At 42.5% G+C, this 21,844-nt stretch overlaps 11 non-coding genes across 11 annotated transcripts; 10 read left to right on the forward strand and 1 right to left on the reverse strand.

Annotated features, from left to right (window-relative positions):
* The first annotated feature begins 19,430 nt into the window (after window positions 1–19,430).
* On the forward strand, window positions 19,431–19,502 carry trnap-ugg (transfer RNA proline (anticodon UGG)). The gene has a single exon. It is a non-coding gene; the product is annotated as a tRNA-Pro (tRNA).
* Window positions 19,503–19,599: 97 nt separating this feature from the next.
* On the forward strand, window positions 19,600–19,673 carry trnai-aau (transfer RNA isoleucine (anticodon AAU)). Its single transcript has one exon. It is a non-coding gene; the product is annotated as a tRNA-Ile (tRNA).
* Window positions 19,674–19,769: 96 nt separating this feature from the next.
* trnaf-gaa (transfer RNA phenylalanine (anticodon GAA)) lies at window positions 19,770–19,842 on the forward strand. The gene has a single exon. It is a non-coding gene; the product is annotated as a tRNA-Phe (tRNA).
* A 129-nt stretch (window positions 19,843–19,971) lies between these two features.
* Window positions 19,972–20,043, forward strand: trnaq-uug (transfer RNA glutamine (anticodon UUG)). Its single transcript has one exon. It is a non-coding gene; the product is annotated as a tRNA-Gln (tRNA).
* Window positions 20,044–20,157: 114 nt separating this feature from the next.
* Window positions 20,158–20,229, forward strand: trnaq-cug (transfer RNA glutamine (anticodon CUG)). The gene has a single exon. It is a non-coding gene; the product is annotated as a tRNA-Gln (tRNA).
* Window positions 20,230–20,383: 154 nt separating this feature from the next.
* Window positions 20,384–20,456, reverse strand: trnaa-agc (transfer RNA alanine (anticodon AGC)). The gene has a single exon. It is a non-coding gene; the product is annotated as a tRNA-Ala (tRNA).
* Window positions 20,457–20,985: 529 nt separating this feature from the next.
* Window positions 20,986–21,057, forward strand: trnap-ugg (transfer RNA proline (anticodon UGG)). The gene has a single exon. It is a non-coding gene; the product is annotated as a tRNA-Pro (tRNA).
* Window positions 21,058–21,155: 98 nt separating this feature from the next.
* trnai-aau (transfer RNA isoleucine (anticodon AAU)) lies at window positions 21,156–21,229 on the forward strand. Its single transcript has one exon. It is a non-coding gene; the product is annotated as a tRNA-Ile (tRNA).
* Window positions 21,230–21,325: 96 nt separating this feature from the next.
* On the forward strand, window positions 21,326–21,397 carry trnaf-gaa (transfer RNA phenylalanine (anticodon GAA)). The gene has a single exon. It is a non-coding gene; the product is annotated as a tRNA-Phe (tRNA).
* Window positions 21,398–21,526: 129 nt separating this feature from the next.
* Window positions 21,527–21,598, forward strand: trnaq-uug (transfer RNA glutamine (anticodon UUG)). Its single transcript has one exon. It is a non-coding gene; the product is annotated as a tRNA-Gln (tRNA).
* A 114-nt stretch (window positions 21,599–21,712) lies between these two features.
* Window positions 21,713–21,784, forward strand: trnaq-cug (transfer RNA glutamine (anticodon CUG)). Its single transcript has one exon. It is a non-coding gene; the product is annotated as a tRNA-Gln (tRNA).
* Window positions 21,785–21,844: the final 60 nt, after the last annotated feature.

The raw sequence follows: 21,844 nt of genomic DNA on the forward strand, positions 1-21,844 counted from the left end.
CTTGACCTCCCTCTTGAACCGGAAGGTATAAAGCAGCAGCACGAATCCAGTGTTGTCCAGACCAAAAAAAAATTCACAAGTTGCCTTTGAATCTCCTTGAAACTCCCCTTTACCAGCCCAAAAAGCTTCACTTTTTGCCCAGTTCACTTTAGCTGATGAAGCTTTCTCATATATACTAAGTACCTCAGATAGACAGTTAATATCTTCAGCATTGTTTACAAAAACTGTTATATCATCAGCATAGGCAGAGAGATGCATTCTTGCGTCTAAAGAGAGACCAGGCACATTAAAACCTGACAGTCTTTCTCGAAGTCTAAAAAGCAGCGGCTCAATTGCTAAACTGTATAGTTGACCTGACAATGGACAGCCTTGCCTAATCCCCCTTAAAATAGGAATTGGCCGACTCAAAGTGCCCCCTATCTTCACCATACATGATGCACCATTATATAACAACTGTATCAGATTTAAAAATGTTTCACCAAAACCAAAAACCTTCAATACATTAAAAAGATATTTGTGATCTACACGATCAAAAGCCTTTTCTTGATCCAAGGCAATTAACCCTACATTCACATTGAAACTTTTACAAATATCCACAATGTCTCGCACTAAAAACAAATTATCCATAATTGACCGTTTTGGAATGCAATATGACTGATCCTTGTTTATAACCAAACCCAAAAAAATCTTTAGTCTATTTGCCAGACATTTTGAGAAAATTTTATATTCTGTTGTGAGAAGGGCAACAGGACGCCAATTCTTTAAAAAAACTAAATCACCTTTTTTGGGTAACAGTGATAAGACCGCATATTGACAAGAAGTTGGTAAAACACCTTCTCTTATCGATTCACCTAAAACATCAAAATAATCGTGTCCAATGCAGTTCCAAAAACTTTTATAAAAATCTGCTGGCAGTCCATCTATTCCAGGAGATCTTCCAGAATTAAGTTGTCCCACAGCAGCAGTAACTTCCTCAAATGTTATACCAGCATCCAAGACAGTTTTAGCACCAGAGTCCAGTTGAGGAAGACCCTGAAGAAGCTGTGTCATACAGTCACTATTTTCACAGTTCTCTGCAGCATACAGGCTTGAATAAAAATCCACAGCATGGGTTCTCATTTCTACAGTCTTAGACGTTATCCTCCCATCAGGGAGTTTAAGACATAGCATTTGTTTCTGTTGAGCCGCCTTGTATTCCAGATTAAAAAAGAAAGAAGTTGGGGCATCTAGACCAAGACTAGACCAAGTTCTCTCTTCTTTATTTGCAAATCACTGTACAATATAGAATTATATGCGTCAACCAACTGCAATTCAATTAAACTAATTTGATTTTCAAGTGTTTTAATCACATTCTTTATTCTATTACTACAATTATCTGTACACTGCTGACAGAAATTTCTTATTTGAGTCTTACCTACATCCCACCACTGTTTCAAGCTTTCAAAAGAACTTTTTTTCTTTTTCCAATCCTCCCAAAAGAAAACAAAGTTTTCACAAAACGCAGCATCCTGCAGCAATTTTACATTAAAATGCCAATAAACAGATTTTCTAGGTGTATTTGACATGTTCATTGTCATAATAATTAAATGATGATCAGAAAGACCCACAGGACAAATGCAACACTCAATTACTCTATTATTAAAAGATTTTGACACATAGAATCTATCTAGTCGGGCAGCACTAACTCGATTATTAAAAGCCTTAATCCATGTATACTGTCTGTCATTTGGGTGTTTGATTCTCCACATATCCAAAAGCTGGAAATCTTTAATGAGTTTTGACAGTGCACCTGACGACTGTATATGAGGTTCCTCAGTATTACGATCTATGGTAAAATTTATAGTGCAATTCCAATCCCCACCAATAACAACACATCCTTCACTAAGACACTTTTTAAGACTCTCACTAAGTATATCTAAAAACTGTAGGCGCTCCTGTCCCACAGTTGGTGCATAAATATTTATCAGAAAAACAAGCAACTCTTGAACTTGAGCTTTAACCACCAACAATCGACCCTTCACTGGTTCCTCTATACTTATAATATCCGCCCTTATTTTTGAAGAAAAAAAAATGCCCACACCTCTACTTAAATTTGTACCATGGCTGAGTATTTTATGTCCTTTCCACCACAAGTTCCACTCAATTTCATTCATCAAATCACTATGAGTTTCTTGGAGAAAGACGATATCAAGGTTTTTTTGCTCAATTATTTCATAGACTGTAGCACGCTTTACACTATCCCTCCCACCATTAATATTTAAAGAGCCTATCCTCAAAGCCTCCATATACAAAACTAGAATGGGAAAAAAAGAACAAAGCATGATAGAAAAGCAAAGAAAAGACACCGTGTAATGCATGGTTTACAATTTTTTGGATTTCCTCTTTCTGTTACTCATTGCTTTACTTTTTCTGATATTAGTAAGAAGCTTTTTCAAACGAAAACACTTCTTCTCACAAAGTTCATCAAATCCAACAGTCTTCTGGTAAAAAATAACAGAGTGAACAAACTTGTCTACATCAGAGAAGAAATCATTTATATTAATTTGTTTACCATACGTTTCGTCCAAAAAATTATTAATTTCTTCCAGACTATACAACAGATCTTTATTGAAAGCTCCTGAAAACACTGTCCGTGATGCCTTAAATACACTTCCCTGTGAACTACCATCATTTTCACACATAGAAACTTGTGACTCAGCATCATCAGACTGCTCCTCCTCTGTTTCCTCATTATTCAAGACGCTTGAAAACAATTCAGTTCTATCACTTGCACTCTCCCCCGTCTTAGTACCACTGGTACTAGCTACTTCTTTGTTAACATCAGAAACTAGATCAGTTATGCTAATCTCTGGAGCTACAAAAGCTACAACACCCTCATTTCCAGTGTCAACCGCAGGTAACCGCATCTGAGTTCACATCACTCACCTCAACTGGTGGGACAAGCTCATCTTGGGCCACATCAACACTATTGTTTTCGCCCTCGTCTTCTGCTCCTGTCGCGTTTTCTGCACCTGTTTTCTTATGTGGACACATGAGGCGCTTGTGTCCGATGTCTCCACATTCAAAACATCTAATGCTGCCAGTAGTTGCATACACCATGTATAATCTTCCCTCATGTTTCACACGAAAATTTATATCCAGTGAATTCTCAGGCGATTCTAGCACCATGTAAACGTACCGTCTAAAAGACGCAACGTGCTTCAGAGCCGGATGTTTACATCCAAGCGCAACAGTTTTAAAGGGACTTACAACTTTTCCAAAACACGCTAACTCGCGTTGCAAAACTTCATTGGACACGAAAGGCGGGATATTTGAAATTGTTACCTTTGTTGTTGATATATACATTGGAGAAAGTTGCACAAAAGAATCTTTAACAATAAGGCCATTTACTATCAAACGGTTCACTAAATTTTGTTCCTTCAAAAACGACAACAGCCCGATTCATCCGTGATGCAGAAACAATGTTCTCGTGACCAATTTGATCGCCAACTGCAATTAACACATCCTCCACTGTGGCATTATCCTCAGGAACACATCTAAACCCATTGCGGAGAGATAATGATGGCGTCTCATCAAGAGACGCCATCCTGCCACACAACTACCACTGTATTTACAATTGTTTCCTAAACCATGTATTATCTGGAAGGAAAAAAGAAAATGTAAATAAGAAAACAAAGAAAGTTCTCACCCTCATACAACAGCTCTCACCACCACCACCACCACTCTCCACAATTCCCAGCATGCAAGAGAGAGAGAGAGAGAGAGAGAGAGAGAGAGAGAGAGAGAGAGAGAGAGAGAGAGTTGAACAGACAGGAAATGGCAGCCCTTGTTTGACTTGTGTTTCTTCATTAACTGCTTTCTCATCATGCAGACAGGCAGCTGTGTTCAGATTTGTCTTTGCTGAGATGAAGACTGAATCAGAAAGAGAGGATGACAGCAAAAAAACTAAAATAACCTCTATAATTACGCAGCAAAAACAAAGGCGGCCATTGATTTGCTGTCTAAGGCCAAAATGGAGGGCATAGAAATGGAGTGTGTGTTTGAGTGTGTATGCCTGTAAGAACATTAGGTTACTTGCGTAACCCCGGTTCTCTGAGAACAGAGCGAGGTATCTCACTATGGGAAACGCCCCCAGGCGTGATAGACTATGGAAGCACCAATTACACCACGTCTGTCCGGAGGATAGACCAATCACAGCTCATACAAGGAGCCCACCCCTCTCCCTATATATACAGCTGTGATCCCCAAAAACGGCATTCTAAGCACGCTCTTCCCCCGTGTTATGCGAGAAGGGAAGCCTGGTGAGATACCTCGCTCTGTTCTCAGAGAACCGGGGTTACGCAAGTAACCTAATGTTCTCTTTCAAACAATCGCTCGGTATCTCACTATGGGAATGATATAGCCAACTCCCGTAACGCATGCTTTCCGAAGCCGCCTGAACAGACTCGAAAAGGGAAGACAAGACTTTAGTCCTCCAAAGAGCCAACTCTAAGAACTGCATGAGCCAATGAAGGCGCAGTGACATCAAGACGGTAAAATCTGATAAATGTATGGGGTGAAGCCCAACTAGCCGCCGCACAAATATCTCCCACTGAAATCCCCTTGAACAGGGCCCATGAGGTAGAAATACCTCGTGTGGAATGTGCATGAAGGCCCTCTGGGGCCTGAAGACCCATAGATGTATAGGCTAGTTCGATCGCCTCGACCATCCAATGGGAGAGGCGCTGCGAGGAGATCGGCTTACCCTTACAATGAGTGGCCCATGAAACCAATAATTGATCATTTTTCCTGAACGACTGTGTCCTGTTTACATAAAAGCGTAACGCTCGTACAGGACACAAAGTGTGCAATTTCCTCTCCTCCTCTGAAGAAAATGGAGGAGGGTAGAAAGCACGTAACTCCAAAGCAGAGCAGTTATAAGCTGAATCACTGACTTTGGGAACAAAAGCTGGGTTTGGCAGCAGTGTAACTTTGCTGTCATCCGGACTAAATTTTAGACATGTTTGATGAACCGACAAGGCATGTAACTCCCCCACTCGCTTAGCTGAGGCTAAAGCCAGTAGTAAGACCGTTTTCAATGATAGGAACTTAATATGAACACTCTCCAGAGGCTCAAACGGGGTCTGAGTCAAAGCATTCAAGACCATAGACAAATCCCATGATGGGACCAGTCGCTTCGACACTGGTCTCAAACGCCTCACCCCCTTCATAAAACGGCCTATAAGAGGGTGCCGGCCCACTGAAACTCCTTCGAAGCCCACATGACAGGCTGAAATTGCAGCCAGGTAAACCTTAATGGTAGAGAACGCTCTCCCATTGTTCAGTAAGCTTTGCAAGAAACAGAGAACCTCACTCACCGCACACTGAAAAGGAATAACTCCTTTACGAGTGCACCAGTCATCAAAGACCCGCCATTTCAAATCATACAGCGAGCGCGTTGATGGGGCTCTAGCACTCTGTATAGTATTTATGACCTCCTGGGGAAGTCCGAGTGCGTTTAGATTCAACCCTTCACGGGCCAGACCCAAAGATTCATCCGTTCCGGATGGGGGTGAAAAATTTGCCCCTCCGCTTGGGACAGCAGGTCCCGACGCAACGGGAGTTGCCAGGGCTCTCCCCAAAGGAGTTGGACAATCTCTGCCAGCCACAGCCTCCCTGGCCAATGAGGGGCTATCAGAAGGAGAGATAATCCGTTTTCTCTTATTCTGTCTAGGGTGGGAGAAATTAGACTCAGTGGTGGGAACGCGTATAGCAACACGTTCGGCCACGGGTGTGCCAGCGCATCCACACCCAAGGGTGCACTTTCGTCTCTGAGAGAGAAATACAGCGGACATTTTGCGTTTGCTCGCGAGGCGAATAGATCTACGGCAGCCCTGCCGTATATTTCCCAGATCTGATTCACCACCTGCGAGTGGAGTACCCATTCTCCATATAACAGGTTGCCCCTCGACAGGAGGTCCGCTCCCACATTCAGGACTCCCGGGACGTGTGTTGCGCGCAGCGAACTGAAATGCGCTGCGCTCCAGACAATCAGCTTGCGCGCTAGATTGTGCAGTTGCAACGAACGCGTTCCCCCTTGGCGATTGATATATGCCACCACTGTTGTGTTGTCTGTCCTGACTAGAACATGAAAACCCTCCAAGAATGGACGAAAATGTTTCAGCGCTAGAAAGACTGCCATTAACTCCAGCATGTTTATGTGAAGTCTGCGAAATTGAGGCGTCCAACGACCGTTTACCGATCTGCCCTGAAAAACAGCTCCCCATCCCATTAGGGATGCGTCCGTAGTCACTACTTTTCTCAGAGACACGCTCCCCATCAAGATTCCTGTCCGGAATACACAGGGGTTTCTCCACTGATGAAGCGCCATCACGCACTCCGTGGTAATTTTCACTCTGCGTGCGAGGTGCCGGCGTGGGCACAGACGCTTCGCTGTAACCCAATGCTGGAAGCTCCTCATTTTCAGCAAGCCCAGCGGAACCACAGACAGAGACGAAGCCATCATGCCCATAAGGCGGAGACAGGTCCTGTACGAGACCAGGTTTCCCACGCGAAACTGGGCTAGGCACTGATAAAACGCCATTATCCTCCTTTTCGAGAGCATAGCGCGATATTCCACCGAGTCTATTCGCAAGCCTAGATACTCTATCTCCTGGGACGGGATCAGCTGGCTTTTGGCAAAGTTGATCCTGAACCCCAGATTCGTGAGATGAGACGTGAGCATCTCTATGTCTCGCTCCGCGCGCTCCCTCGAATGAGCGCAGATCAGATAATCGTCCAAATAAGCAGATATTCTGAGACCCCTGTGTCTCAGAGGAGATAATGCTGCTTCTATGCATCTGCTGAACACCCGTGGAGCGAGGCTGAGCCCGAACGGGAGAGTAACAAATTCGTACACTTCGTTCTGAAAGGAAAACCTGAGATATTTCCTGTGCGCCGGATAGATGCTTATATGAAAGTACGCATCCTTGAGATCGACCGTGGCAAACCAATCTCCCCGGCGGATTGAACGAGTGAGAGCCACGACTGTGAGCATCCTGAATTTGTACTCCCTTAAGTGCTTGTTTAGAGCACGTAGATCCAGTATCGGGCGCAGTCCCCCGTCTTTCTTTGGAATTAGAAAATAACGGGAGTAATAACCCCTCTGAGTTTCCCCCACTGGAACTCGTCTTATACAGATCTGGCCATTAAAAATGCGTCTATTTTCACGCGGCAGCCTGCAATTCGGCACGCGTGGGCACGCGTCCTGCCGCAGCGGCTTTTTTAGATTTTTTTACAACGTTGTTGCACTTCATATAATATCCACCAGGTGGCGCAAGGAACAACATTCTGTAGCCAAACACCATGGCCAGCTCTAGGGGGCGTTGGTCACAAATACCAGTACAATAGTTCAATGATTCCTCTTTCCTGAAATTATGGTTCAAAACAATAGCAAAAAGATAGCCTATTCATAAGCAGGTGCAGTTGTATTGTTATTTTGTTTTCTTTCTTTGTTTTCCTGACGAACATTTATTAGACTGCATCGGAAACAGAAATGTTAATTTCGGTTATTTTATTTCTCCAACCGACAACTGACGTAAACCGCTAAATTCGTTTTCAGGGATTAATTATACACAAGCAAGAAGCAGCTTAAACATCAGAACCTCACGTGCAGAGCTTATGCACAGAGAAAAACCCAACAAACCTATATATAATAATAAATAAAATAGGCCCACATAAGAAATATATGTTCTTCTTTTCTGAATGAATAATAATTTAACAAATTAATAAGTAGCAAGCCTATATGCAGAATTTTAGGCAATTTCTGTGATGCGCCCTTAAACCAGCATCTTGTTTCCATTTTTTTTTTTTTTTACAAATAGCCTACGCGTTTTTTTTTTTTTTTATTGTGATTGTACACAAATAACAGAAATATGTAAAATATCATAGTTTTAAGCAATGCCGTACTCTTGAACGAGTATTGTAAGCTGTATCCACTTTATTAAGGGGAAAAAAATCAAGTGATCCTGACGGCGCCGCGGGCAGTTAAATTACTCGACAACTTTCACCTTCAGAATAAAATACATTATATATTTCAGCGTTTTAAAGCAACATCAAATTAAGATATGCATGTTTAAGAGGTAGTTCGTCTTTTTCTAAGATACACAATTTTAGATACACTGACAATTAATTTGAGTAGAGACAGATAGAATTGGGAAGGATAAATATAAACTACAGTATTTTTGCGATTTTGGTGCTTAGAAATGTATTCTAAAAGCGGGCAGCGGGCGAATAATATAGTTAATATAGCGCGGATCGGGTGGATGCGGAATAAAACCTCGTGGAAGCGGGACTGGAAAAGCACTTTGTTATATCCTATAGAGTATAGACTATTTAGATACTTCATCATCAAGCAAAAATTTATTCATAAGCAGGAGCAGTTTTATTATTATTTTCTTTTCTTTTTTTCCTGATGAACTTTTATTAGACTGCATTGAAAATAGAAATGTTAATTTCTGGTTTTTTTTTTCAAACGACAACCGACGCATTTAGTTATTAGCCTATTAACGACCAGATTGTGTTAAATTACATTTAAATTTAAATTGAAACGTGGCTGTGTCACATTAATAACAGCTAAATTCGTTTTGAGGGGTTAATTATACACAAGCAAAAAGCAGCAGAAACATCAGAACGTCACGCGCAGAGCTTATGCACAGAGAAAACCCCCAAAAAGCTGTATGTAAAATAAATAAAAATGCCCATATGCGAAATATAATTTTCTTAATGAATAATAATTTAACAAAACGAAATAAAATAAAATTAATAAGTAGCAAGCCTATATGCAGAATTGTAGGCAATTTCTGTGATGCGCCCTTAAACTAGCATCTCGTTTCCATTTTTTTTTTTTTACAAATAGCATACACATCTGTTTTTTCATTGTGATTGTACACAAATAACAGAAATATGTAAAATAGCATAGTTTTGAGCAATCCCGTACTCTTGAAGGAGTATTGTAAGCTGTATCCACAATAAAAAAGTGATCCTGACGGCGCCGCGGGCAGTTGAATAACTCGACAACTTTCACCTTCAGAATAAAATACATTATATATTTCAGCATTTTAAAGCAACATCAAATTAAGATATGCATGTTTAAGAGGTAGTTCGTCTTTTTCTTTTTCTAAGATACACAATTTTAGATACACTGACAATTAATTTGAGTAGAGAGAAATAGAAATGGAGAGGATAAATATAAACTACAGTTTTTTAGAGTTAAAAATTAATTAATTAATTTATTTATTATTATTATTATTATTATTTTGATTTGTTTTTGCGATTTTGGTGCTTAGAAATTTATTCTAAGCCTACTGCATCCCACCGATTGAGCCAAAGTAAGCCCAAAGTAAGCCCACATGAGCCAATCGCGTTTCTTTCCTGGGCTTACTTTTGACCAATCACGTTTCTCTCCTGGGCTTACTTTTGACCAATCACGTTTCTCTCCTGGGCTTACTTTTGACCAATCGCGTTTCTCTCTGGGGCTTACTTTTGATCAATCGCGTTTCTCTCCCGTGGCTCACTTTTGACCAATCGCGTTACTCTCCCGTGGCTCACTTTTGACCAATCGCTGCGACCGTTTATTATTGTCATCGATCTTTGCAATAGGTAAGGCTAAGGTGTACTTCATTTTTAAATATAATTTAATATCGTTATTTGTTCATAAATAGTGTGTATTTTTGGAAAATAGAACGTGCCAATGCATGTATAGCACACGTTTTCTGAAGTATTTGCGAACCTGTAACTTTTTAAATGATAAATACAGAACAAAACATGTCGCTACTGATCAGATAGGTTAAAATCATCGACAGTCCTAATTAGCCTACATTACTATGTGTGTATTGTGTGCGAAGAAAAGAATACTAATATTAAAATATTTATTTACTTATATATGTAGAGAGACAGAGAGCTGGGTAACTTACTTACTGTAACTGTAATGACTGTAAGTTAATTCGTTACTAATTCCAAGTTACAAGACAAATTGTAGTTAGTTATTTAAACCATTAACAGTTACATTACACATTTTAGGTAATATAAGTTAGTCAGACTACTTTTACGTTACTTTTAGATTACTTTTGACCTAACTTGTTTATCACATTGATTTAAACAGGGTAATCTTGAAAAAAAGAATAAGAAAATAGATTGTATTTGTTGTTATTAACAACACTAAGTGCATTTAACACATGTTTGTGAAATAACTGCAGGGAGTTAAATAAAAAACTACTAATTAATTAAACCATAAAAATAATAAATTAAAGTAAATCATTTTAAAATCAATTAAAAATGCACAAAAATGATATATATTCTTTTTGTTTACCTGCATGTCTTGTGACCATAACCTCATCAGAGGACCAATGAACATGAAAATGTGATAATTATTAAAATATTCAATTTAAGTATGTTAATTAAATATATTAGTTAAAATGTGTGCATGATAATGTGTTTGAAAGACAAAAGCCTTTGTTGAAGGTGGTTAAAAATATCTACAGTGTGATCTTTCAAATAAAAATGAATGTGTTTATCAGTAGTTGATGCAATGTTGAAACACTTTATGCAAACCTGAAATGATTTTTGTAAATCAGTGGTCAAATGCTGTATCTCCACCTGACTAGTGACTGGTCTTTGTGTGAGTGTCCACAAAACTGGAAGACTTTTTTTTATGAATATAAGCAGTAGGCTGTTTTAGAAAAGAAATTTAAAAGATCAAAAAGAGGAATTAGGAAGTATATATCAGTTAGGAATAATTTAATGTCATTGTGTAAAAAAAAATTAAATTTAAATTAAAATAAAATCATATAATGCATAAAAAAAAGTAACTTTAGTCTGATTCGGAATATTTTAAAATATATATATTTTTTAATCTAAATACAGGTACTTAATTTTTGGATTCTGGTTATGTAATTCAGATGAAATAACATGTAATCAGTTACTACCCAGCTCTGCTTATATATATATTACTTATATTTGGTAATAATACTAGTGACCTCCTCCGAGCCTAGAATTATTACTAGAAGGAAATTTCAGACTTCATATTTGACTTTACATATATTTGTACATATATCAGATTCCTGTCCATGTTTATTACCACAGTAATATGGTTTACATGTAGCTTGGTAAATTATCATTACACACTTAACATATAGGTATCTTTCAGTTTGCTAGAGGTAATAGTCTCTTTCTGATCTTCATTACAGAAAATGTATGCTTACCCCTTTTTTCGCCGCCAATCGGCAACATCGTGCCGGCTCCTCATGGCGCCATCGGAGGAGGCGAAGCGCCTTGAAAATATGGAGTCGGGAAGGGCCAAACCCAAGGAGCAGGTGCTGGCAGAGGCCCGTTCTTTTGTCAGCACAAACGGTGGAGACCCCAGTGACCAGTTTTTAGTACTGGCTCACTGCAAACTTCAGTTTGGGAAGTACCAGGGCCAGAGATTTAGATGGCTCCTGGAAAACTCTCTGGGGTACGCAGTGTATTTGGTACTCAGCATTTCCAAGGAGACAGCGCAGACAACCCCCCTGTCCGAAAATAAACAGCTCTTCCTACAGTACACTTCTCATATCAGAGAGATGGCTGAAGAAGTGGAGAAGTATGAGAGGAAGCAGGAAATGCAAGCAGAAGCCCGAGCATCTGGAGACCAGGGCTGCTTGATGGTGGAGTTTGGTGACTTCCAGGGCCGGTCCATGAAGGAAGTTTATGAGGACCAAAGCAAGGAGGCCCAAGCCCTCATCAGGTACCTGGTTAAGGCCGATGCCAGGCCAAACACCAACATGGCCATTTTCAAGACATATGTCCTGAAAAGGCAGGCTTCTGCTGTGGGCACCAGTGTACGTCCTGCACGTCCACCTGCAACCTCCAGTACCTCTGCACCTCCACCTGCAGCCATCCGAACTGGTGTACAGCGGACCGCCACTGTGAAAGCGCTGTTGGCGCATGGCAAACATTTGTCTCCTTCACAGCTGGCGAAAAAACTCGTGTCACCAGTTAAACACTGTGAGTAGGAGTGTGAATATTACGTTTTCCCTACAGAAATTGTACACGTATTCATTTATTGTTATGGCAAACCTGTCCACTTGCTGTTTCCAGATCCATTAGTGCAGTCTACTTTACCTTCTCCAGCAGCAGAAACTTTGGCCCGAAGACAGCTTTTCGCTACAGGTACGTAAGCACCACCTTACATACACTTGTCTCTGTGTATTGGTCACAGTAATAGTTGTAACATTTGTGCTCCAGGCACTTCCGTTTCCACTGCTGAAGATGATGATGAGGAGCTGGTATTTGCTGCATCACAATGTGAAGCACAGCTGAATACAGGTGTGGCATATGACACCAATACAAATGTTATAAGAATGTTTTGTGAAAATACAATGGGAAGCATTAAAAATAAAAATCAAATTTTTTTAATATTTTTGTTTACAATACAGAATTATGTCACATCATGCCTCAAGTGGGATTTCTTCAAAAGGTTAAGGATGTCCAAAGGTGTCAGTGTATTTATTTGCGTTTCTAAACTTATCCGTTGTTAAACAATCACTAGATAACTTTCTCACACTGCTTGCTATTCTCTCTCACTCACTCTTTAGCTCCCCCTGAGCAGACAGGATGGTGGAGAGTCATTGTTCTTATGATGAGAAGAACAGTTTTTCCTTATTGTATATGTGTGCATGCTTCATGTCTGTGCGCATCATTACTGAATTCATCACACCTCATTTTCCTTACTTAATCACAACAGATTCTCATCCTCAAAGAACTGTACTAATTCCATTTTTCTTACATCAATAAAGTGTACGCTGTGTTCTTTGCTTCTTAACACTAGTACCATTTTCTTCACTGTTATGCCTTAATATATTCAAAACGATTATTAACACTCCTCCAAAATTACTGCTTCGCAGGCTGTTTGTGGGCTGCATTTATGGCGTAGTTCTATCAAATCCAACCTTATACCATCCTTATTTTGTTTTTGTTACTGTTTACTCAGAGGCCTGTGCCGGTCCGTCTCCATTGGCGGAAACAGCAAAAACACCAGATCCTCCACATCATCAGCCACCAGCTGAGCTCCCAGGCCACTGGAAAGATCATCTTCCACCTTTCCAGCATGAGTGGATCCGGAACACACTATTTAAGGCCAACCCACGAACCGGCAAGCCAGAACTAGTGTCCCAGCTGAAGCTTTGGTGGTATCCTCCTCAGCCCCCTTTAATTAACAGTCAGCCACCCGCCTCACCAGACCTCTTCTTCTGTCGGCCCCTTTTCTTGTGGATGCCGCTGAAGATGTGGTTATTTCCTCTTGTCTGTGTTCGCCCAGACTGTGGTAAGCACAGGCTAACAGCAGCAGGACTTTACCGCACCGTGCGCAAGGTTTTGGACATCGACGGGTGGTATGACCTTGCCACTGAGTATCTGGAGTGCAAAGGCTGCAAAAAGAAGTATCCTGCCTGGTCCGAGGACATCTTAGGGCAGCTGGATATGGGCCACCGCAGTCAGTTTCCAGCTTTGCTGACATACAGGTAATTCATGACAATCATTCATTATTAGGCACTTTTATCTGTGTTTTTTTTCTACAACCAAAGCATTTTCATGATTATATTGTTGTTTCCTTAGATACTCATGTGACAACCGGGTGCTGAGGATGATGAGGGAGAGGACACTGGGCAACAGTGTGACTCAGCTGTACAAGAAGCTGACGGAACAGCACAGTGAGGCATGGACACAGCGTGTTCTGCAGTACCTGACTGCCTGCGAACCGTTCACAAGGTCCTCCCTTGTGCAGCCTCCTGTATTTGCTGAGCCTCCCCTTTTACCTGCCCTGCCTAAGCCTAAGTGGCTCTTAGCCGTGTACGCCAGGGATGTTCTGTGGCGACTGCATGAGGTCAAAGCCAAAATAACATCTGTCCGCGGCTCTGTTCTCAAGATGGACTCCACTAAAAAGGTATCACAGTCCTGTTTATATCCAGAAATTTGCCAGATATGGATATATGTGCATACACAATGAATACAGTTTTGTCACCCTTTTATTTTTCCCAATAGGTCACAAAGAAACTTGCAGGTGCTGCTTCAGGTACAGCTGCCTGGTGTACAAATGTGGGGAATGAACACGGCCAAGTCCTCGTATCTGTGCTTACAGCCGCCGAGGGACATGGACTGGACCACATGGCAGCTGGCCTGATGAAGCGCTACCGGGACGCAGGAGAGGCAGCCCCAAAAGTGATGTACGTGGACAGAGATTGCTGCAGTCAGCATGGCCAGTGTCAGGTGAAGATGATGTTCTCGGAGTGGGTCGAGCTTGAAGTGCGCCTCGACATCTGGCATTTCATGCGGCGATTTGCTGCAGGTGTCACGACAGAGGCTCATCCACTCTACGGGATCTTCATGGCCCGTCTGTCCACGTGCATCTTTCAGTGGGATCCAGAGGATGTGGCTGCACTTCGCAGTGCAAAGGAGGGTGAGCTGGCGGCAAAGAGGACTGGCCACATCTCAGAAAGGGCGGTCAGTGCTCGCATTACCCGGAGAGAGTTGGCACTGCACTGCCGGAGGAGGACCAGGGGGGTGGAGGAGACCACCAGATTGATCGGGTCACTGATTGATCTGTTCGACAGTGCGGACGGGAAGGACACTCTGGGAGTTCCTCTGCTGAATCACGAACGGATCCAGCAGATATGGAAGGAACAGCGGAAGCACGTTCCGTGTATCCAAGACCCAGAGAACTTTCCGCTGTACATGAAGAAGGGGACACTGAAGAAGGGCGGTGTGGAGCTGTGCTGCTACAGGTGTGCCCGTGGCTCTACCTCCTTGGAGTCTTTCCACCTCCACCTAAACCGTTTTATTCCAGGTATTACATACATACGGATTACAATTTTTTTTGTCAAAAATATAAGCACTATAACTGCTTCCATTACTTTAAAGTAATGTCACATGAATAAATGTCACACTCTACAGTAATACTACAGTTCTTTTCTGATGTCATAAGCATTAACAAAGCTGTATTGCCTGACAAGTCACTAGTAGCTATAATTTTTAATGTAATTTAAATTGCGATTACTCACATTCAAAAGTTGTTTATATAATATATGTGTAATATATGTATTTATTATGTATAAATAAAAACACACACATACAGTATATATTTTGAAAATAATTACATGTATATATTTATTATTCATATAATTTATATTATATATAAATATATTTAATATATATACATATATTTTTCTTAAATATATACATGCATGTGTTGTGTAATTGTATTGTAATTATGTAACTCTATTACATGTAACCAGTTACCTCATAGCACCTCATGTGAAGTACAAAACTTTTTTGTTTATTTAATTTTTAGGAACCAGTGCCAGTGATGCGCATTTTCAAGCGTATCTCCTTGAGGGCTTGATGCGTTGGAATGATGACCGGATGGAAGACGCCATAAAAGGAGCATCCTCCATCCGGACATATGGCTGTGCCATGAGGGAGGCTGTGGACCGGCTTAGCCAAGCTGTCTTCGGGAAGCCCTGGGATGAGCGCTATCGCCCTCCTGGAGCATATACAGGCAAGAAATTCATTAATTCATGTTTTTGTTTTTTTATAGATCATTTGAATTATTTTTGCAAAACAAAAAAATTCATAGATGAACAGGGAGATCACATTCATATATTGTACTATTTTATCTATTTAGCCTTTAATGTATTAGACAAAATGTTAAGAACACTTTCTTTTTTCCCATTTTATTCTTGTAGGTGAATTGCTGGGAATGGAGTACCTTTACAGCCAGACTGGCAAAACACTGACTCCAGTGCTCCAGAACCCAGAGGAGGAAGACAGGCTGGTGGAGGCAGTTGATGACCAGGACCTGCAAGATGAGGGGTTTGACGAAGAGATCACGGAGGACATCACAGTTCCAGTGCTGTATGAGGATGACCCCTGCCGTGATCTTAAAAACAGCCCCTCATCTTTGCCTCTGCCTCAGTCCCCGGCATCACCGGCTGAGCCGTCCGCATCATCTGGCGGAGAAGGACAGCATCTTGCCCCTGCCCCTTCAGTGCTGTCACAGCCATCCGACACTGGAAGTAGTCTCTCCAACGAGGCTCAGGTAAAACACTTTATTTCAGGTAAAAAAGGGCTTTATTTAATTTCAATACCATTTTATTTCACTTATATTAATATTAATCTGCATTTACTAGGGAGCAGTCATTGGACCCGATGGCATCGCTGGGTGGGACAAGGTCCAGGACCTGGCTGGTTACCTGGTGGGTCTTCGTGAGGCTCCTTACCTCACTGACCTGCAGGTGACAGAGGTCATCCAGCTGTGGACAGCTCTCCCTGACTCTGACAAACAGCGGGTCAACTATCAGCCTCGACATCAGCCTCAGCTGACACATGGGCGCTTTAAAGCACCGAAGCGGACCGGAGTCACACCGGGTGTGGAGAGTGTTAAACGGTGTCTGATTGGACATCCTGGGGGTCCAGCACAGTGGCCCAACACCAGTCGCTTGGTTGAGGCAATTTGTACAAAGCTGTGCGCTTTACACAAGTCGCCGACCAAGAAGGCTGGAGTTTGCACCCCCAGGTGGTCTAAAATCCTCACCGATTACCACCACATCCGAGAGCTGGTGCTTAACTGTCGAAGGCTGATGGATGAAACCATGATCCAGCTGTTTGAGCTAAACCAGAAGACACTCATTCAGTGGTAAGCAAGGCACATTATATGCTTCAAATTAAATGAATACTTCTTAAAACATATTTATAATACAAGTAATTTATTGTCAGGTTTCAGCGGCGGCAGAAGAATCAGGAAATGAGTGTCCTCGCTCAGGGACTGACTTCACCTGACCCAATTGCTGTGGCCGATACGCAGCTTCCTCTGCCGAGGGAAAAATTGGATGAAGCACCATCGACATCAGGGCCAAAACATCCATTTATCCTTCAGCCAAATCGGGAAGGACAGGCTCCGATCCTGCGACCAGGTCGACGGCCCGCTGCTACCACCACCACACAGTGCCCCATTGCACCTGCCCCCACAGCATCAGAAGTAGTGCAGCCCATTTCAGCACCTGGGTCATTGTTAGGCACACTAGTCCTTAACCCGGACATGACTGTGTCAGTGGTGATCCCCTCTTCTTGTCCTTCAACATTGAGTGCAGGCCCAGCTCCACCTGCTCCTGCGTCTGATGCTCCTGTGTCCCGTTACACCCAGAGGAACAGGCGTCGACGGGCCCTGGAGGAGGAAAGTGGAGTACACAAGAGAAAGTATGTGCGAGGGGTTACTTTTAACAAATGCAGCAAATGTGGGCAGCCCAAAACGAAAGAGTTTGGCCATAGTCGGTATGGCAATGCCACATTTTGCCCGAGTGCCTCAAATGGCAAATCTTTCGATGAATGGTTGGCAGAACAGCGGCAGCTACATAAACCTCCTCAATAAAGACAATCTTTTCTGTATATATTTTGTTTACATGTGCCCACTCTTTTATACTGTTCAGTATCATCCTCAATACTGTATTCTCCTCAAAAAAATAATGTTTTCTGTATCTATTTTGTATATATTACATGGGCCCACTCTTTCACATTGTTCGGTATCCTCCTCAATAAATAATGTATTTTCTGTATATATTTTGTATTTTACATGGGCCCACTCTTTCCCATTTTCCGGAATCTTCCTTAATAAATATCTTTTAATGTATATATTTTGTTTATATTACATGGGCCCTCTCTTTCATATTGTCTGGTATGTTCCTCAATAAATAATATCGTTCCTGTATATATTTTGTTTTTATTACATGGGCCCACTCCTTCATATTGTCATGTATACCCCTCAATAAATAAAATAAATATGTCTTTTTTGTATATATTTTGAATATATTACATGGGCCCACTTTTTCATATTGTCCTGTATACCCCTCAATACTGTATCCTCCTCAATAAATTATATCTTTTCTGTATATATTATGTGTATGTATATTATGTTCATGTAAATTAAACATTTTACATTTGAACATTTAAAGTGTCTTTTGATCAGATAAATTAAATCTGATAAATGATATCCATCAAATCATGTCCCACATATACAAAAAAAATAATAATAATCTTTGAGAAAACATTTTATTCATTAATTTAAACATAAACAAGTAATATGCCTTTTAAAAATATTATAAACATAATTAACATAAAACATAAAATCAACTACTTAACATATCAACATTTTAATTCGTTTTATTTAACCATAAACATATATCATATACATTTATGTTTATACATATTTACCAAACAATTATTTTCACAAAATAATAAATATCAGTCAACATATTGATATGTCTAGGGCGCGATTTGTGGAAAAAGCAGGTGAGGATGGGGGCGTGTTTTAATACGACGGAAACTGTCAACGTGACGATTCGCTCCAATCGGATCGCGTATTTAACCATAAACATAAACATGTAATATGCCTTTTAAAAATAACATACACAAATTAATAAATATCAATCAATATAATGTTATGTCTAGGGCGAGATTTGTAAAAAATAAAATAAAAATAAAAACAAGGTGGGATGGGGCGTGTTTTTAATACGACGTAAAGCGTCAACGTGATGATTCACTGTTTCGAATCAGTCCAACCGGATCAAGTTTCGCGATTCGCGAATCATTTGATTCAGAACGGGACTTCGACTCAGTCGCGCAGACCGCGGGTTCGAATCCAGCCCGCCGAGGGTGACGTATTTCACATGTAACTAAAACTCATCCATACCGCACAGGAATATAGCCCGAATATTGTTGCAGGGGAAACTTGTCGGCACACTTGCGTTTTCGCGTCTTTTTCGCTTGCGAGGGGGGGCTCAAAGATTGGGCTCCTTCTTTTGCGCAGCGAGCGCTCTACCATTTGAGCTAATTCCCCTGGCCGCAGAAGGCAGAATCTTCTCCCTGTTAGGTCCACCACCATTATTGAATCCATTCAAAGGCCCACTTTCATTCCTTTGCCTTTGACCTTGTCTCGAGGTGTGTCATTTCTTCCATTGCAGTTAATTTTTTTCTTTCTTTTGTTGTTGCTATTTGTCTTCTTTGCTTTTGGTTATTATGATCGCCGCCAACTTGTTTGTTTTTAGACTCATTTCTTCTAATGCTTGCTTGTTTCATTCAGTGTTTTTAATGTTGTTTTTTGGGCTTTCTTGTTGTTGTTGCTTTATTACAAACGATCCACTTGGCTTTCACAAGATTGTGATCCTGTATCAGAAGTGACTGTTGCGGTCAAGTAAGTCTGCACCCCTGAGGACCGTAACAGGGTGAGTAGAGCAGGGCAGAAACAAGTTTCTCAGAAATCGAGGTGCTTTTTGCCACAAGCGCAGACTTCCGGATGCTCCCTGCATTCAAAGCCACGTGAAGAGCGTCGCTCGAGGCAGGCGGCGGTGCGCCAGCTGCGTGAGCGTGGCTCGTTGGTCTAGGGGTATGATTCTCGCTTTGGGTGCGAGAGGTCCCGGGTTCAAATCCCGGACGAGCCCGTGGTCAGGCTTGGTCCTGAAGCTTTTCTGCCTGCTAAGGGGCCCACGAGCAGTCAGCAAACTTTGGGGAAATTGGGCAGACGTCTGGCCGGAGCCAGGCCGGTTAGCTCAGTTGGTTTGAGTGTGGTGCTAATAACGCCAAGGTCGCGGGTTCGATCCCCGTACGGGCCGACGTCTTTTGTTCTCTGTTAGCTCGTCTCTGCTCTTCTCTCAAAGCGACGGGTGGTGTCACGTAAACCCCTGCAGACCAAACCCTAGGTGGATGTGGCCGAAATAGCTCATTTGGGAGAGCGTTAGACTGAAGATCTAAAGGTCCCTGGTTCAATCCCGGGTTTTGGCAGATGCAGCTTTCTTTTGGTCGAGGGTGGCCAGTGACCAAAACTCACTGGGATACAACCCCTCGCTCTGACTGGTTCCCCCAAGCCGCAACACTATCTACCTCCAGGTCAGCTGTCAAAGAGGCGCTCGTGGTTCCATGGTGTAACGGTTAGCACTCTGGACTTTGAATCCAGCGATCCGAGTTCAAATCTCGGTGGAACCTACGTGCCTTCTTGCGGCAGATAAAAACAAAAAAGGCTCAACTTTATTTTTGTTGCTGGTGAGCCGTAAGCCACTTCTTCTTTGCTTTCCTCTGAGCAGCGGCCTCACTCGTCAAGGTTCCATGGTGTAATGGTTAGCACTCTGGACTCTGAATCCAGCGATCCGAGTTCAAATCTCGGTGGGACCTGCTTTTGCCACGAATGTGCGCAGGGCCCGTTCTGAGAAATTCTTTTGACAGCAGTGGGCCCCAAAGGCTCACGCAACTGCGAGGGTACGTTTCGCACCGCAAAAAGCGCAGTCTGTCTCCTTGGGGACGTGCGCGTAAAAGGGCAGGAGCCCTTTGGAGAATGCGGGCATCGATCCCGCTACCTCTCGCATGCTAAGCGAGCGCTCTACCATTTGAGCTAATTCCCCTGGCCGCAGAAGGCAGAATCTTCTCCCTGTTAGGTCCACCACCATTATTGAATCCATTCAAAGGCCCACTTTCATTCCTTTGCCTTTGACCTTGTCTCGAGGTGTGTCATTTCTTCCATTGCAGTTAATTTTTTCTTTCTTTTGTTGTTGCTATTTGTCTTCTTTGCTTTTGGTTATTATGATCGCCGCCAACTTGTTTGTTTTTAGACTCATTTCTTCTAATGCTTGCTTGTTTCATTCAGTGTTTTTAATGTTGTTTTTTGGGCTTTCTTGTTGTTGTTGCTTTATTACAAACGATCCACTTGGCTTTCACAAGATTGTGATCCTGTATCAGAAGTGACTGTTGCGGTCAAGTAAGTCTGCACCCCTGAGGACCGTAACAGGGTGAGTAGAGCAGGGCAGAAACAAGTTTCTCAGAAATCGAGGTGCTTTTTGCCACAAGCGCAGACTTCCGGATGCTCCCTGCATTCAAAGCCACGTGAAGAGCGTCGCTCGAGGGCAGGCGGCGGTGCGCCAGCTGCGTGAGCGTGGCTCGTTGGTCTAGGGGTATGATTCTCGCTTTGGGTGCGAGAGGTCCCGGGTTCAAATCCCGGACGAGCCCGTGGTCAGGCTTGGTCCTGAAGCTTTTCTGCCTGCTAAGGGGCCCACGAGCAGTCAGCAAACTTTGGGGGAAATTGGGCAGACGTCTGGCCGGAGCCAGGCCGGTTAGCTCAGTTGGTTAGAGCGTGGTGCTAATAACGCCAAGGTCGCGGGTTCGATCCCCGTACGGGCCAACGTCTTTTGTTCTCTGTTAGCTCGTCTCTGCTCTTCTCTCAAAGCGACGGGTGGTGTCACGTAAACCCCTGCAGACCAAACCCTAGGGGGATGTGGCAGAAATAGCTCAGTTGGAGAGCGTTAGACTGAAGATCTAAAGGTCCCTGGTTCAATCCCGGGTTTCGGCAGATGCAGCTTTCTTTTGGTCGAGGGTGGCCAGTGACCAAAACTCACTGGGATACAACCCCTCGCTCTGACTGGTTCCCCCTAGCCGCAACACTATCTACCTCCAGGTCAGCTGTCAAAGAGGCGCTCGTGGTTCCATGGTGTAACGGTTAGCACTCTGGACTTTGAATCCAGCGATCCGAGTTCAAATCTCGGTGGAACCTACGTGCCTTCTTGCGGCAGATAAAAACAAAAAAGGCTCAACTTTATTTTTGTTGCTGGTGAGCCGTAAGCCACTTCTTCTTTGCTTTCCTCTGAGCAGCGGCCTCTCTCGTCAAGGTTCCATGGTGTAATGGTTAGCACTCTGGACTCTGAATCCAGCGATCCGAGTTCAAATCTCGGTGGGACCTGCTTTTGCCACGAATGTGCGCAGGGCCCGTTCTGAGAAATTCTTTTGACAGCAGTGGGCC

Source organism: Garra rufa, chromosome 13, assembly GCF_049309525.1.
Source record: "Garra rufa chromosome 13, GarRuf1.0, whole genome shotgun sequence".
In the NCBI taxonomy this organism is placed as follows: Eukaryota; Metazoa; Chordata; class Actinopteri; order Cypriniformes; family Cyprinidae; genus Garra; species Garra rufa.